The 17,676-nt window shown below is 35.9% G+C and overlaps 1 protein-coding gene across 4 annotated transcripts in view; it reads right to left on the reverse strand.

Moving 5' to 3' along the window:
• The window catches only part of OSBPL8 (oxysterol binding protein like 8), a 169,185-nt gene that overhangs the window by 125,249 nt on the left and 26,260 nt on the right, over positions 1–17,676 (reverse strand). The gene's annotated exons all lie outside the window — the stretch shown is intronic.

Here is a 17,676-nt window from a genome sequence, read left to right on the forward strand (position 1 = left end):
TTTTATGTAAACAAAATAGTAATGAAACCATACATGACAAGGAATTCGGTGTATAAAACAGGTCACAAAATGTAAGGCAAATGGCTGTGATTTTGGTTCTTTTCAAGCAATATTTTAAGAGTGAAAACTTACACATATAACAATGTAGATTTATAGCTTGTCCTAAAACACTGGAAGACGTGGCAACACTGAGCAATAACTGATTAGAGCTAAGCAGCAGCCATCCACTTTACAAGGGGAAACATTCTCCAGTTTGCACCCACCTCTCATACTCTATCTGCACCTGTACTTCACTGCTTCTCCTTTTTGCCAACTGCCTGAGTTCTGTAAATACTTAAGTTCTTACTGAACTTTAAAGTTACCTGTACAGAATCTTTTCTAAAACAAAGAAACGTTCAATAACATAAACAACTACTTTTAAAAAAGAGCAATTTTAAAAGCTCCCACTTTGAGTTTCTTCTCTATCAGCCACCATCTTTCCTGTGATTAAGCTTTCTACCCGTATTTTCGAGCTACTTTCTCCTAGCACCTAATGACAGTACAGAACGCTACTATAAGAATTTGTCCTATCAGTTCTATTTGTCCATAATGCTCAAACCTCCCTGATTGTTAAAACGTCCTTTCTCAGTTCTACTTTCCTGAAAATTACCCTCCTATATCTGTTTTATCTCTATTGGAAAATTTCATAAATGTTCACACATTTATTTCCTCTATTTCTTCCCTCTGCTTTCATGCTTACATATATTATGTTGGTTCTACACTGAGGTTAATATGAAGCACAGATGTGCATGTATGTGTCTGTCTGTTGTATGTGTAGCTTTTGGTGACCAAATGTTTTCCTGACTTATCCCAATTTATGATTAAATGCTACGCCTTCCTTAATCATCATTGTCTGGAAATGAAGACTTCCTCCCAATAAAATTTTCAATTAGCTGAATCTTCCCATACTATATGGAATAAAAGGGCAAGAGTGGGAATCCTTGTCTTGTACCTGACCTCAGCAGGAAAGTTTTCAGCTTTTCACCACTAAATATGATGTTAGCTGTGGGCTTGTCATATATGGCTTTTACTATACTGAGGTACATTCCCTCTTATCTGCTTTGTTGAGATGAAACAGATGTTGAACTTTGTCGAATGCTTTTTCTGCATCTATGGATATGATCAGATGACTTTTATACTGTAGTTTATTAATATGGTATACCACATTGACGGATTTGTGGATGTTGAACCATCCTCTCACCCCTGGAATAAACTCACTTGATCATGGTGTATGATCTTTTTGATGTATTGTTTAATTAAGTTTGCTAATTTTTTTTTTTCAGGATTTTTGCATCTATGTTCCTCGAGGATATTAACCTGTAATTTTTTCTTGTGACATCCTTGTCTGGTTTGGTATCAGGGAAATGCTGACCTTGTCAAATGAATCTGGAAGAGTTTTCTCCTCTTTCATACTTCGGAAGAGTTTGAGAAGGACTGATATTAATTCTTCTTTGTTTGGTTTGCTATGTTTGATAGAATATACAAGTAAAGTTACATGATCTTGGATTCTCACTTGTAATAAGTTTTTAAATTGCTTATTCTATCTCCTTACTAGTAACTGATCTGTTCAGATTTTCTATTTCATCATGATTTAGTCTGAATAGCTTGCATATTTCTAGAAATTTGCCCATTTCTTTTAGATTGTCCAATTTGTTGGCATATAATTATAATTTTTCATAGTAGTTTCTGGTGATCCTTTGTATTTCTCTGGTATCAGTTGTAGTATCTCCTCTTTCATTTTTTTTATTGTATTTATTTATGAGTCCTCTTATTCCCTTAGTGAGTTTTAGCTAAAAGCTTGCCAATTTTGTTTATCTTTTCAAAGGATCAGCTCTTAGTTTCATTGATATTTCTACTGTCATTTTAGTCTCTATTTCATTATTTCTGCTCTAATCTTTGTTATTTCCTTCCTTCTACTAACTTTGGGCTTAGTCTGTTCTTTTTATATTTCCTCAAGCTGTAAAGCTGGGTTGTTTATGAGATTTTTCTTGTTTCTTGAGCTACAGCATTTATCACTGTAAACTTCTCTCTCAGGATGGCTTTTGATATATCCCACAAATTCTGGTATATTTCCATTTTTGTTTGTTTTGAGGTATTTTTGATTTCTCCTTGACTCAAATGGTTGTTTAGAAGCATGTTGTTTAATCTCCACATATCTGTAAATTTTCCAGTTTTCTTCAAGTAATTCATTTCTAGTTTTCAACCATTGTGGTAAAAATGATGCTTAATATGACTTCAATACTCTTTAATAGATTAAGACTTGTTTTGCTAATGATGTAGTATATGTTGACTAATTGAACATAATAATAAAATTTTTTAAAATAAAATAAAGACTTGTAGCTTAACATACAACCTATTCTAGAGAATATTCCATGTGTACTTGAGAAGAATGTGCACTCTGTTGCTTTTAGATGTAATGTTCTGATTATGTTTGTTAATTCCATCTGGTCTAACATGTTATTTAAGGGCAGTTTTTTCCTATTGCTTTTCTGTCTGGATTATCTATCAGTGATGCTGGGGTATTAACATCCCTTATTATTACTATATTGCTATCTACTTCTCTTTAGGTCTTGTAAATACTTGCTTTATGTATGTAATGCTCCAATGTTGGTGTATAAATATTTACAAATGTTAATACTACTTTTGGATTGATCCCTTTATCATTATATGATGCCCATCTTTGTCTTATTACAGTTTTAAAGTGTATTTTGTTTGATATAAATACAGCTACTCCAGCTTTCTATTAGTTTCCATTTGCATGGAATATCTTTTTCCATCTCTCCCGTTTCAGACTTGTGTGTGTCCTAACATCTAAAGTAAATCTCTTCAGGCAGCATACAGATGGGTCTTGGTTTTTTTTGCTGTTATTATTGTTGTTTTATCTATTCAGCCACTCTCCAATCTTTGATTAGAGAATTTAGTCCAATCAAATTTAAAATAATTTATTATTTAAATAATTATTTATAGGGGCGCCTGGGTGGCTCAGTGGGTTAAGGCCTCTGCCTTCAGCTCAGGTCGTGATCCCAGGGTCCTGGGTTCGAGCCCCACATCAGGCTCTCTGCTCAGCAGGAAGCCCGTATCCTCCTCTCTCTCTCTCTCTGCCTGCCTCTCTGCTGACCTGTGATCTCTGTCAAATAAACAAATAAAAATCTTTTTAAAAATAAATAAATAAATATTTATTTATTTATTTATAAGTATGTACTTATTGCCATTTTGTTAACTGCTTTCTGGATATTTTCATAATTCCTCTTTTCATCTCTCCTCTTACTTTCTTCCTTTTTGGTTTGGTTACTTTAGTGGTATGCTTACATTCTTTTTGCTTCATCTTTTGTGTTTTTACCATAGGTTTTTATTTTGTGGTTGTAATGAGGCTTACATATAACAATTTCTAACTATAGCAGTATATTTTAAGTTGATAACAACTTAAGTTTGATCCCATGGTAAGGCATATCATTTTTACCCCCACCCCACCCTCACACATTTAAAAATTTAAAAGATGAAACTGGATGAGAGTCCCTGGGTTATCTGTGCAGACAGAAAAAAGGATCAAGTTCAGATCCCTGAGGTACTTGAATATTAAAGGATCACTATTTATAGAATGAATGAATCCCAATTTTTGCTTTTCAACTTGGAAAAACTACTCCATGTAATTACTAATGTGGAGAACAAAGACAAAAGAAAAAAATTAAACTTCCTTATAACTTAATAGCCATAGACAATTTCTTGAGATAGGCAGAGTGACCTTTCTCAAGAAGCTTAGCTGCTTCCATGTTAACACTTTGCCCAAGGCAAAAGGCAACCATGGCTATACAGTAGCTCAACCTCCACAATTCTGGTTAAAAAAAAAAAAAAAAAAAAAAATCTCTTTGGAAAGTTCCTTTATCTCTACCCAACTACCCCACCACCACCACCAAGATATAAGTTAGCAATCATCCTCCAAACTTATGGCCCACTGATACACATCTCAAGGGATCTCATGATGAAGGTTTTACTAGCCAGTAGTAAATGACCTTTTCCTTAAAAAAAAATAAATAAATAAGTAGCCCCTCAAGGTCCTGGTAACCTTGCTTTCAAATTTCTGAGAAACTTACACTATTCCTAACCCCCTCTCAATTTGAAAGTATACATACAATCAGCAATCCTCACAACCCTAGTGCTGCTCTTTCTGCCCTCCGGTCCTATCCCCATGCTTTAATAAAACCACCCTTTTTGCACCTAAGACATCTCAAGAATTCTTTCTTGACTGTTCGTTGTCAAACCCCAACATGTACATCAACTACATTATGTAAAAACTGAATTAACCAATATAAAAGGCAAAGAAGATACACACACATACAAAAGTCAAATCATAATATGACTGATTTAAAAGAGGAAGCCGGAAGTGGAGAAGAAAGATAAAATTAAGGATAGGTACCCTAAATTCTTTACCTTTGATAATAGGAAGTTGAAATAAGAGACATTACTAATATGTCAAGAAATAAGTTTTTAGTACTTTCCTTGAAGCCAAAGACTGCAACATATGAAACAAAAAAATCCTAGAGGGAGAGGGTGATTGATTGGAGGCTTAAAGTATAAGCATAATAATTTCCCCATCTTTCAGAGGTGAAAGTCAAAAGATGTTTATATTGATGTAGTTTTGCAACATTAGTGAGATCTTTTAAAGCCTACAGACAAAAAAGAATTCTTCAGACGTCTTTGGCACAATAAGTTGATTTTATTAAAGCTTGGAGATTGGTGGGCAGAAGGCGCAGCTGCACTGGGGTTCTGAGGAATGGCTGATTATATATTTGGGTGTTGGGGGGAGGTAAGGAAAAACGGGAGCTGCCCAAAAGGACATTGATATGCTAAAGAAGACTCTCAGGATACTGGAGGCCTGGCTATTGTGAAACTAAGGTTGTTTTTCCCTATAACAAAGCATTACCATTAATATAGTTGGAAGTTTTCTGAAGAATGTCACATGTATGTATTCCACACAGGAGTGGGGTTGGGTGGGGGTAGGTTGTGGGATGTCAGCTAGTGCTTTGTCCTTGGCCTGCCTTCTGCTCCCTCATCAAAATGATAATCTAAGAATTAAAAAGTTTATTTCCTAAAAGTTTAAATGGTAACTAAACACAAACTTAATGGCAGTAGGCACGAGGGAATAGGCTTGAGAAGAAATCTTTCTGCCATTTAAAAAAAATTTTTAACAGTATATGTTACATACAATCAAGAAGAAAGTGTAATAATAAAATTTTTGTAAAAGAGTACAATGTGTCATAATCCTGAAGATTCCTTTCTCCAAATTGCAGGGCTAAAGCTAGGCCTGCATCCAAATTTAAATATAATTACTAGTCAAAGGCAAATTTTAAAAAGAAGACTTTGTTCCCTCTTTTGTTCCTTTTGTTATCAGTACTCTAGCCATTGTTTGGGGAATTGGTGCCTCACTATCTACACTTAAAAAGTTCCTAGAAAAAGTAATTTTTTATAATAGCTCTTCTTTACTGGGGGCTTAAATTGCTACTTCAGTAACAGAGAAAAGGAAGGAGCAACTCCTAAGCAATGCTAACATCTTTAACACATGTCACTTAATCTTTAAAAAAAAAAAAAAAAAGATTTTATTTATTTATTTGAGAGAAACAGAGACCACAAGCAGGGGGAAGGGCAGAGGGAGAGGGACAAGCATACTCCCCACTAAGCCGGGAGTCCCACTCCAGGAGTTCGATCCCCTGGGATCATAACGTGAGCCAAAGGCAGACACTTAACCCACTGAGTCACCCAAGTGCCCTTCTTAATCTTAACAACTTTATGATGCTATAATGAATGATGGCTCCATTTGAAGGCATCAACAAGTTGTATATGATTAGTATTTCCTCCTATCTCACAGGATACCTCAGAAGTTATTTGTTCTGTTTTGTTAAATGATTATGTAACAATAATAAATATTCTCAAAGGCAAGAATGCTTATCAATGAACATATCATACTTCTAAAGAATAACATACTAGAAGAGTATTAGATTCAATAATCCTAATCTCTCTCACTGCCAGTTTGGAAAAAAAAAAAAAGGTTGCAAATAAAAACAATTTTGTTTAGCTAGTCTGACCTAATATACAGTATTTACACTAAGTCAAATCCTTAAGGAAAGCCTAGTATGAGTAATTCATCACATGAATGTGACAGTTCCCAAAGAGCAAGCCAGCAGCACCAACATCATAATCACAAGCACTTTGACAAAAAAAAATTATGTAAATGGATTGCTGGAATAAAGCAATCATCTATCCAAATGGCTTTCATCTAAATTATTGCAAAATAGTGCAGTACATATGTTTCTTAGAGCATAATAATATTTTGGCACCTATGAATTGTGTTAAAATTCCTTTCATTCTAAAAATAATAACAACAATAATGATAATAAAATACACAATATGTAGAATTCAGCCAAAATAATATCATTAGCAATTTACCCAGAGGAAAACCAACGGTGTTCGACTAAGTTCAATGAAAAACAGAAAATCACTACTACTAAATTTCTGGTAAGATACAAAACAAATTCCACTTCCCATTTTCTTTAGATTAACCATTAATATACATAACTCATAAATTTTAAGGCTTAAAATAAGCCTTTATACCTCTATTGCTTCACCATCAATTATATGTCCTAAAAGGGCTCAAAACACATTCATCAAATATTTATTTACTTCTTGTCACGTAGGAGACACTGTTGTAGATTCTGGACATATATGGAACAATCAATATCATTCCTGTCCTAGCCAAAAAAAGGCAAAATAAACTGACCAGTATACTACAATGTAATGAGCCTTATGACAAAGCTACATGTATGATGTTACCTATGTAGCACATAAGGACATTAAACTCAGCCTTCTGGAGGTAGTAGAGTAACAACACAAAAAACCAGAACTTTGCAAAGCCTTTTTATATCAAATAAAACAAATTAACTATCAGAAGTAGAATATATAAATAAATCTAACTAGGATTAATTAATGCAGAATCTTTTATAAATCTTTATGATCTAATGGCTTTCTTAACTTTTGCAGTCTATTTTGAACTTTGGTTTACATTTTTTTGAGATTCATCTATCTGGTTTTAGACCTAGTAACAAAACTAGTTTACCTTATCTTCCAATAAATACCTAATTCTACAAAATATAAAATAAAATAATATAAAATAATGAAGTAATCTCAAATAAATTACTATAGAGTACAGTTTTTCTAAAAAATACATGTGGAAAAGGAACAGATTAGAAAGGTAACTAACTTCATAATTTAAAAATAAATTTTGGCACAGCAAGATTCTATTTTATGTATCTATTCTATATATTATATAGAATAGATATATATCTAACTCACTGGACATTTTGCAGAGTTGGATACAGAGAAGAAAGTATGAATGACAGAATATAACTCAAGGTAATACATTTCCTTAAAAGTATCAAGCCAATCTGCAAAGAACTATGTAAGATACCTCTTACTATACATTCATACTTCCCTTTTAATACTTCAAGAAAAAAATCATTCCAAAGTGAAATATAGAGTTTATGGGTTTAAAAGGAAATAGCAAAACAGCACATAGAGACAATAACCAACCTAGTAGCAACCAGACCCAGCATCCAGTCTGTGATCTCCATCATTTCTCATTAAAAGATATCAGGGCTTCTTTGAGAAATGGCATATTCTAGGTATGTACAAGGTATGCCTAGAGTATCTTACATTCCAGTATCTTGCATATCCAAGCAAAACGTAAGGAATTATATAATGAAGACTCAGGAGCCAACTCAAAAGGACTCTCTATGGCCAAGATAGGACCACTTTATAGAGAAAATTTATATCTATAAAACGTAGTTTGAAAATCAAAGAGCTAAACAACCATTTCAAAAAATCTGAGGGACGCCTGGGTGGCTCAGTTGGTTAAGCCACTGCCTTTGGCTCAGGTCATGATCCTGGAGTCCCAGGATCGAGTCCCACATCAGGCTCCCTGCTCAGTGGGGAGTCTGCCTCTCCCTCTGATCCTCCCCTCTCTCATGCTATTCTCTCTCTCAAATAAATTTAAAAAAAAATTTTTTTTTTAATTTGAAAGAGGGGCAAATTAAACCTAAAAAAAGTAAAAGGAAGGAAATAACAAAGAGCAGAAATACGAAAGAGAAAACTAAAATAAAAGGAGAAAAATCTACAAGATCAAAAGTTAGTTCTTTAAAAAGATTCAATCTGATGAAGGCTAGGTAAAAAGCAAGGGGGGAAAAAAGACCACAAAAATAACCAATATTATGACTGATAAAGGAGAAATCATAACAAATCCTCCAAACATTAAAGATATCCTGAAAGAAAATTATAAATAACTATACCAATAAATTTGAAAATTTGTAAGAAAAAGAAATTCTAGAAAAACCCAATTTATTGGGCACCTGAATGGCTGTTGTTTAAACGTCTGCCTTCACCTCAGGTCATGTGCTCAGGGTCCTGGGATTGAGACACACACTACACACTACTGGGTGGCTCAACTGGTTGTATCAGACTCTTCATCCTAGCTCAGGTCTTTATGTCAGGGTCATGAGTTCAAGCCCCTCACTGGGCTCCGTATTAGGTATAGGGCCTACTTAAAACAATAAAAGAAAGAAGACCAAACCAGACCAGACCAGACCAACAGCTAGCACAGAGACAGATTTCACTAGCTTTTGCCCCACAGGTACCTGAGTTCACAGACTCTAGCTGCCTGATCCTCCACATACAAATACATTCCTTCCTCTCATCTGCTCCCTCCAGAGCAGCAGCCAGTCCAGGCATCTGTGGTTGCTGAGTTCAAGACACCGGCCTAGACTCCCACAGCTGACTTCTACTGATAGGCATGTGCTCAGATGAGCTCCTCCAGTTGTGTACTTGCACACTACTGGCCTGACATCTGGTACTACCTTCCACTATCATATGCACATACATACACATTTTGGAGACTGCAACCAAAGAAGAGCACACCAACAGCCAGGGCCATCATAGCTTCTTGTGGGTCCAGATCAGGCCCTGTCTTCTGTCACTGGCCGGTACCACTAAATCACTTACAGCTAGCCCCTTGAGCTGTGCACCTGCACACCCTGGCCCAACTCCATCACTGTCCTCTACTGCCACGTACCCATAGCAAGACACAGCAAGCATGTGGTGCACACTTACAGCCAAGGCCCCACAGCTATCTACCTGCCCTGAGCCCCACCATTACATGTCTGTTTGTGACCACACCTGCCACTAGCTGCACCCCTAGCTAGTCCTTATAGCTGACTGTGTGAATACCACAAGTTCCAGACACTACCCTACTTGCCCTGGACCCTGGGTGCTGAATCTGGAGGTGCTACTGAGGACCACAACAATCCTCAATGACTCTGCAGAACTCCCACAACACTAGCCAAAAACCACACATTTGTTGATGCTATGGACCCCAATGGCTTTAACCAATGGGCCACAATGGCCACTGAAGACCCAGTGCTGCCACATGCCCCTGCACTTGGTACCCTCATACCACGAGACTCAGGGCACAACAAGCTCTAGCATGCCCCGCCAGTCGATGAAAGTCTTCTCCTACTGAAATCAGTCTATAAAGTCAGGAAGGGGTGACTGATTCTTCAAATACATAGACACAAAGATACAAGACTATAAAATATCAAGAAAACATAGCTAAACCAAAGCAATATGGTAAATCTCCAGAAACAAACTGGCTCTAAAGAAATGGGTGATCCAGGAATTGCCCAACAAAGAATTCAAAATAATCATTCTAAAGATGCTTACAGAGCTACAAAAGAACACAGAAAAACAATTTAACAGTATCAAGAAAATAATACAAGAAGATAAACAGTTCAGCAAAGAGACAGAAAACAAAAAAGAACAAATAAATTTGGAACTGAAGAATACAATAACTAAACTGAAGAATTCAACAGAAAGCTTCAACAGCAGATCGAAGAACAAAAGAAATAATCAGGGGGCTTGAAGACAGATCTTTTGAAATCATCCAGAAAGGCAAGAAAGAAAGAGAAATAAGAAAAGGTATGCAGATGTCTATGGGTCTCTGTGGGTCTTGTAAGATACCAATAAGAGAAGCAAGGTATACATTAAGGTATACAAATGTAGAAAACACATTTAAAGAAATAACAGCTGAGAAGGCAAACTTGGGAGATTTGTCTGGACATCCCGGTTCATGAAGCTAATAGGTCACCATATTTTCAATCCAAACAATCTTCTCCAAACACATTATAATAAAATGGCCCAAAAGCAAAGAGGATTTTAAAAGCAGCAAGAAAAAAAAAAAAAATTCTTGCATATAAGGGAATTCCCATGTCTATCAGTGGATTTCTCAACATAGGCCTTGCAGGCCAGGAGAGAAGAGGGTGATATAGTCAAAGTATGGAAAGAAAGAAATTGTCAACCAAGAATGTTTTACCCAGCATGATTGTCCTTCAGTAATGAAAGCAAGATAAAGACCTTCCCAAACAAAACCTGAGGGAGTTCTTTACCACTAGACCTCCCTTACAAGAAATATTGAAAGGACCTCTTCAAGCTGAAGCTAAAGAACATTAGTCAGGGGGCGCCTGGGTGGCTCAGTGGGTTAAGCCGCTGCCTTCAGCTCAGGTCATGATCCCAGGTCCTGGGTTCGAGCCCCACATCGGGCTTTCTGCTGAGCAGGGAGCCTGCTTCCTCCTCTCTTTGCCTGCCTCTCTGCTTACTTTGATTTCTCTCTGTCAAATAAATAAATAAAATCTTAAAAAAAAAAAAAAGAACATTAGTCAGTAATGTGGAAACTTATGAAAATAAATAGCCATATTTATAATAAAGGCAAGTAAGTAGTCTAATTCCGAATACTCTAATACTGTAATATGGTGGTGTGTTAACTCTAGTATAAAGGTTGAAGGACAAAAATAGTTATAGCTATAATAATTTGTAAATTGATACACAATATAAAAAGATTAAAATGTGACATCAAAAACATAAAATGTGAGGGAGGGGAATGAAAGAGCAGTTTTCTGTTTGTTGGTTTTGTTTTGTTTTGTTTTTTTGAGACCAAAGTTAAGTTGATATCAGCTTAAAATAGATTGTTATATCTATAAGATGTTTCAAGTAAGCCTTAGGGCAACCAAAAAACAAAAACTTAAAGAAGGCACACACAAAATAAAGAGACGGTAATCAAAGTGTACCAATAAAGAAAATCATCACTTTATAAAGAAGGAGAACAAGAGAGGAAAAAAGGCACAAAGAAACTATAATATGGCCAGAAAACAATTAGCAAGATAGAAATAATAAGTCCTTACTTATCAATAATTACCTTAAATGTAAATAGATTAAACACTTCAATGAGAAGGCACAGAGCAGCTGAATTGATTTAAAAAAAAAAAAAGAAGAAAAAAAAAGACCCAACTATATGCTGCCTATAAGAGACTCACTTCAGCTTCAAGGACACACATAGGCTCAAAGAGAAGAGGTGAAAAAACATTTCATGCAAATAGAAACCAAAAGAGAACAGAGGTAACTATAATTATATCAGAGAAAATAGACTTGAAGTCAAAAATTGAAACGAGACAAAAAAGGTCATTATATAATGAAAAGGGGGTCAATTCATCATGAGGATATAATAATTGTAAATATATATGCACCCAACATTGAAGCAACTAAATATATTAAGCAAATTATACTAACAGATTTGAAGACAGAGAGCAATATAATAATGGGGGGGACTTCAATACCCTACTTTCAAAAATGGACAAACCTTCCAGACAGAAAATCAATAAGGAAACACTGGACTTGAACCATACCTTAGATTAAATGTACCTAACAGACATATACAGAACATTACACGCAACAGCAGCAGAATACACATTTTTCTCAAGTGCAAATGCAACATTCTCCAGGATAATTCATATGTTAGGTTACAAAACAAGTCTCAGCAAATTTTAAGAGACTGAAATCATGCTAGGATCTCTTCACACCACAAAGATTTGGAACTAGAAATCAATAATAAGAAAAGCAGAAAATTCACAAACGTGGAATTTAAATAACGCACTCCTGAACAACCACAAAGTCAAAGAGGAAATTAACAGGGAAATAAAGAAATATCTTGAAATAAATGCAAATGTAAATACAACATACCAAGTTTATGGAATACAGCAAAAGAGTTTATAGGGATAAATGCCTAAACTAAGAAAAAGGAATGATCTCAAGCAACCTAACTTTACACCTCAAAAAATGAAAAAAACAAGAACTAAGCCCAAAGTTAACAGAAGAAAGAAGCTAAAGATCAGAGATGAAAAAAATGAAAGAGAGAATAGAAAAACAATACAAACACCAATGAAACTAAGAATTGGTTTTTTGAAAAAATAAACGAGAAAAAAACAAATTAAAAATGGAAAGAGAGGGGCACCTGGGTGGCTCAGTGGGTTAAGCCTCTGCCTTCGGCTCAGGTCATGATCCCAGGGTCCTGGGATCGAGCCCCACATGGGGCTCTCTGCTTAGCGGGGAGCCTGCTTCCTCCCCTCTCTCTCTCTCTGCCTGCCTCTCTGCCTACTTGTGATCTCTGTCTGTCAAATAAATAAAATCTTAAAAAAAAAAAAAAAAGAAAAGAAAGAGACATTACAGTAGATAGCACAGAAACACAAAGGCCCATAAGACACTATGATGAACAATTATACACCAACAAATGAACAACCTACAAGAAATGGCTCAATTCCTAGAAGCATACAACCTACCAAGTCCAAATCATAAACAAATAAAAATTCTGAGCTGACCAAGTAATAAGTTAAGGAGATTGAAGCAATAATCAAAACCGCCAATAAAGAAAAGCCTGGGATCAGATGCCTACATGGGTAAATTCTACCAAAATTTTAAAGACTTAACACCAATTCTTCTCAAACCCTTCAAAATAAACTGGAGAAAGGAATACTCCTTAATTCATTTAATGAGGTCAGCATTATCCTGATACCAAAGACAATGATACTACAAGAAAACAGGCCAATATCCTGATAACTATAAACACAAAAATCCTCAACAAAATACTAGTAAACAGAATTCAATAGCACATTAAGCAGATCACACACAAGGATCAAATAGGATTTATCCCCTAGGATGCAAGGATAGTTCAACACATGCAAATCAATAAATGTAAATATGCTACATTACTAAAATGAAGGACAAAAATCACATGATCATCTCAACAGCTGCAGAAAATGCATTTGACAAAACTCAACATCCTTTCATAATTAACTGGGAAAAAATAAAAGCTCAACAAATTGGGTATAGAAGGTAACATATCTCAACATAAAGATCATATATGAAAAACCCACAGCGAACATTCAGTGGTGAAAGGCTGAAAGCTTTCCTTTCAAGATCAGGAACAGTACAGGGGTGCCCATTCTCATGACTTCTATTTTATTTCCAGTCCCAGCCAGAGCAATTAGGCAAGAAAAAGAAATAAAAGGCATCCAAACTGGAAAGGAAAAAGGAAAAGTGTCTCAGAGCGCCTGGGTGGCTCAGATGGTGTCTGCCTTTGACTCAGGTCGCGATCTCCAGGTCCTGGGATCAAGCCCGCCCTACATCAGGCTCTGCTCAGTGCGGAGTCTGCTTTCCCTCACCCCTCTTCTGCTCTCTCTCTCTCATTCTCTCTTGCAAATAAATAAATAAAACCTTGAAAAAAAAAAGTGTCTTTGTTTGCTGTAATATAATCTTGTATACAGAAAATCCTAAACACTAGTTAAAAAACTGACAGATCTAATGAACATATTCAGTAAAACTGCAAGATACGAAAATCAAAAATTACTATAGTACAATAAACTATGTGGAAAAAAACAAAGACGTCAATACCACTTACAATAGCATCAAAAAGAAAATACTTAGGAATAATTTTTTTTAAAGAATTGGTTTTATTTATTTATTTTTAAGATTTTATTTTATTTATTTGACAGAGAAAGATACAGGGAGAGAGGGAACACAAGCAGGGGGAGTGGGAAAGGGAGAAGCAGGCTTCCCCTTGAGCAGGAAGCCCAATGCCGGACTTGATCCCAGGACCCTGGGATCATGACCTGAGCTGAAGGCAGACACTTAACAACTGAGCCACCCAGGCGACCCGGCTTTATTTTATTTTTAATTTTTTTTCAAGTAAGCTTTACACCCAAAGTGGTCCTTGAACTCATGACTCCAAATGACTCATGACTCATGACTCCAAAATCAAGAGTCATGTGCTCTATTGACTGAGCCTCCCAGGTACCCCACTTAGGAATAAATTTAACCAAGGAAGTGAAAGATCTAAATACTGAACACTGTAAGACTCCAAGGAAGAAATTAATGTAGACATCCCATATTCATGGATCAGAAGAATTAATATTGTTATATATTCATACTATCCAAAGTCATCATTGATTCAGTGCAACCCCTACCATTATTTCAAAGACACATTTCACACTAAAATATAAAAACAATCCTTAAATTCCAGCGGAAAAATAAAAGACCCCAAATAGCCAAAGCAATCTTCAGAAGAACGAAGTTGGAGGCATTACAATTTCTCTTTTCTTTTTTTTTTTAAGATTTTATTTATTTATTTGACAGACAGAGATCACAAGTAGGTAGAGAGGCAGGCAGAGAGAGAGGAGGAAGCAGGCTCCCCGCTGAGCAGAGAGCCTGATGTGGGGATTGATGTGGGGCTCGATCCCAGGACACTGGGATCACGACCCAAGCCAAAGGCAGAGGCTTTAACCCACTGAGCCACCCAGGCGCCCCACAATTTCTCTTTTCAAATTATATTACAAAGCTATAGTAACCAAAACAATATGGTCCTAGCATAAAAACAGACACAGACCAATGGGACAGAACAGAGAACTCAGTAATAAACTCATAAGTATATGGTCAACTACTATTTGACAAGGGAGCCAAAAATACTCAATGGAGAAAGAATCGTCCTTTCAGTAAATGATTTTGGGAAAACTGGAAAGTCACAGGCAAAAGAATGAAACTGGATCCCTATCTTACACCATACACAAAAATCAACTCAAAGTGGACTAAGGACTTAAACCTAAGACCTGAAACCAAATAACTTCCAGAAGAAAACAAAGGAAAAAGCTCCTTGACATCAGTCTTGGCATTGATTTTTTTTTTTTTGGGGGGGGGCTATGTATCAAATATACAAGCTACAAAAGCAACATTGGTATACCTTCTTTTTATAGGAATAAGACTGGACTATATGAAACTAAAAAGCTCCTGCACAGCAAAAGAAACAATAAATATGAAAAGGCAATCTACAAAATGTGATGAAATATTTGTGAACCACATGCCCGATAAAGGATTAATATTCAAAAGACATAAGGAACTCTTACAACTTGATAGCCAAAAAAAAAAAAAAAAAAAAAACTGATTTAAATATGGGCAGAGGACTTGAATAGACATTTTCCTGAAGACATACAAATAACCAACAACTACATGAAAAGGGGCTCAACATCACTGATCATAGAGGAAATGCAAATCAAAACCACAATGATTGGGGTGCCTGGGTGGCTCAGCTGTTACATTACACAGCTGCCTGTGGCTCAGGTCATGATCCCAGGGTCCTAGGATTCGAGCCCCAAATAGGGCTCCCTGCTCAGCAGGAAGCCTGCTCCCTCCTCTCACACTCCCCCGCTTGTATATCCTCTCTCACTGTGTCTTGGTGTCAAATAAATAAATAAAATCTTAAAAAAAAAAAAACCACAATGATTAATCAACTCACACCTGTTAGAATGACTATTCTCAAAAAAACAAGAGATAACAAATGTAGGTGAGGATATGAAGAAAAAGGAACCCCAGTGCACTGCTGCCAGGAATATAAACTGGTACAGCCACTCTGGAATACAGTATGGAGATTCCTCAGGAAGTTAAAAATAGGACTACCATATGATCCAGTAATTCCATTACTGGGTATTTATCTGAAGGAAACAAAATCATTATCTTGAAGAGATATCCCATGTTCATGCAGCATTATTCACAATAGCCAAAACATGGAAATTTTATTTATAAAATAAAATTATTCAGCCACTAAGAAAAGGAAATCTTGCCATTTCCAACATGGATAGACCTTGAAGACATTATGCTAAGTGAAATTAAATCAGACAGAGAAAGACAAATATTGTATGACCTCAATTATATGTGGAATCTAAAAACACTGAACTCATAGAAACAGTGCAGAATGGTGGTTGCCAGGGGCCTCAGGGCAAGAGGAAATGAAGAAATATTGGTCAAAGTGTACAAACTTCCAGGTGTAAGATGAATAGATTCCAAGGAGAGAATGTACAGCATGGTGACTACAGTTGACAATACTGTATTGTATTATTTGAAAGCTGCTATGACAGCAGAGCTTTAATGTTCTCACAACAACATAACAAAATGGTAATTATGTGAGATTAAGGATGTGTTTAACACAAAGTTGTGGTAAACATCCTGCAGCATATACATGGGTCAAATCATCACACTGTATACCTTAAACTTACACAGTATAATATGTCAATTACATCTCAAGGCTGGGGGGAAAGGTATGTTTGCTCTTATTTATTTTTGAAACCTCAGTTTCTTGCACAGTACCTGGCACATAGCAAGCACTGGAAAAAAAAATTTCAGTAAGTGAATAACGGGAACAAAGAAAAACTTTCTTCACAAGTAATTAAGACTACATGATTTAAATCATTCAGTCACTTACGCGTATGAACAAAAGATAGAAGAAAAACAACTGATGTATAAAGCAGAGTAGTCTTCATGGGCATTTAATAAATGATCATGGCAAATCTATAAAGGCTGAAAAGTTTGAGTTCAGCCAAGAAATGTTAAAACTGCATTATAAGATTAAAGAAATATTATGTCACCCTAGAAACTACAGCAGTAATGGATTTTTTTTAACCTATACATGTTGACTTCCCCTTCCTGTAATAATATGTACATTGATCTTCCCTTGAAGAAAGCAACCCTCCTCCAATGTATGCAATCTTGCTCAGTACCCTGCTCTCCCCTAACAAAGACTGAGCAATAAACCCAGACCAAGTCAATCAGTCCCTATCTGACTCACTCTCTGAGACAGCTGACTCATGAGCAGAGTGATCACATGAATGGAAAAACAATTAGACAACTATCTAGCTTAAGGGAGGCTCCACAAAGACTATCCATTACTTCCTGCTCTCTAGATCCCTGGAGCTGCTTAAGTGTCTGTTCTTTCTAAATCACGGTTTTCCAACTTTTACTTCAGGAAAATGAGCTTATCGTTCTGGTATATTATTTAAGTCAGCAAAAGTTTCCTACTGCTTGAACCAAAGAACCCTAACTGAACGTATTTCAGCCTTGTACAACTAAAATAAGCAAGCCTTGAATAACAAAGTCAAGGCTAACTTCAAATGAAGCCACAAAAGTGGTATGTGAGACCTGAAACATAAAACACCATATACACTATAAGGAAAAAAAGTGACAATAGCATTATATTCACCTATGTGTTTCCAGCTAGGTGTTTTAATTCCATTAATAAGATCTATCACATAAACATCATCAAGACCAGGTTTTAACCAGAATGATAAGGAGAAAAAGGAGAAAAAACCGTGTTTAATCAGAAATGTGACCTCTATCTCAATTTTAGTTCGGTCTTACTATCCAAAATGCCTTCTCTGGAGCTCTTAT

This window comes from Lutra lutra, chromosome 8 (genome assembly GCF_902655055.1).
Source record: "Lutra lutra chromosome 8, mLutLut1.2, whole genome shotgun sequence".
NCBI classification, from domain to species: Eukaryota; Metazoa; Chordata; class Mammalia; order Carnivora; family Mustelidae; genus Lutra; species Lutra lutra.